The following is an 815-nucleotide window of genomic DNA, read 5'->3' on the forward strand; positions in this document are numbered from 1 at the left end:
TCTTTGGTTCATTGATCTTCATGATGCAGTTTTTTTCCCTTTTGCCCTTTTCTTTATTTATCTAAAAAACCTCGGAGGCCTTATAATACTTAACAGGTGGATTCTATTCATCAATTATTGAAGTTGCTCCTGGAGGCTGTTGGTTGCATGGAATATGGATTCCGAGTTTAGAATTATAATGCAACATTAAATAAAACTTTTAAGATTTAAGTTTATGAAAACTGCATCTTTTTGCTTTTTACTTCCAGCTACGGTCTACATTAGATAAATAAATTATATTGGTAGTACAGTGAGAAGATGGTGCGGGATACAGTCTTTCTGGGCCAATAAACTCAATGCTGGGATGAAAGCCACCATCTGATTTTCTCTCTTAGCTAATTGGAGCTTGGCTGTGCTAATTAAATCAAGACGCCACCTGCTGTGTGAGCATGTGTCGTTCTCACAGAGGAGAACTTACAGCCCTGGTTATGCAGCAATTCCACATCATATTCTTCCAGATTTTTAAAAATCTTCTCTAAATGTGCAGGTTGCCCCTCTTCATCGATTCTTCCTTAGGAAACTGCTGTATTGTCCTTCGCTCTGCACATCTGAGACCATGTGAAAACGCCAGGCTCCCTTGTTAACGATTCCAACAGGCAAAGAGGTAATTACGCCATTTTCATGTTTCCACCATGGCCCCGCTGCCTCAAACACAATTCTGACACAAGAGGCCAGTATTTTAACAGCAGCGACAGAGGCATTACATTCCTCAGCCACTGTGAAAAACTCAGGAGGCCCTATTAATGCCCTCCCCTCCTGGGCTCCCATCGCCGCCG

Source organism: Cyprinodon variegatus, unplaced genomic scaffold (genome assembly GCF_000732505.1).
Source record: "Cyprinodon variegatus isolate N-32 unplaced genomic scaffold, C_variegatus-1.0 Scaffold184, whole genome shotgun sequence".
NCBI lineage: Eukaryota > Metazoa > Chordata > Actinopteri > Cyprinodontiformes > Cyprinodontidae > Cyprinodon > Cyprinodon variegatus.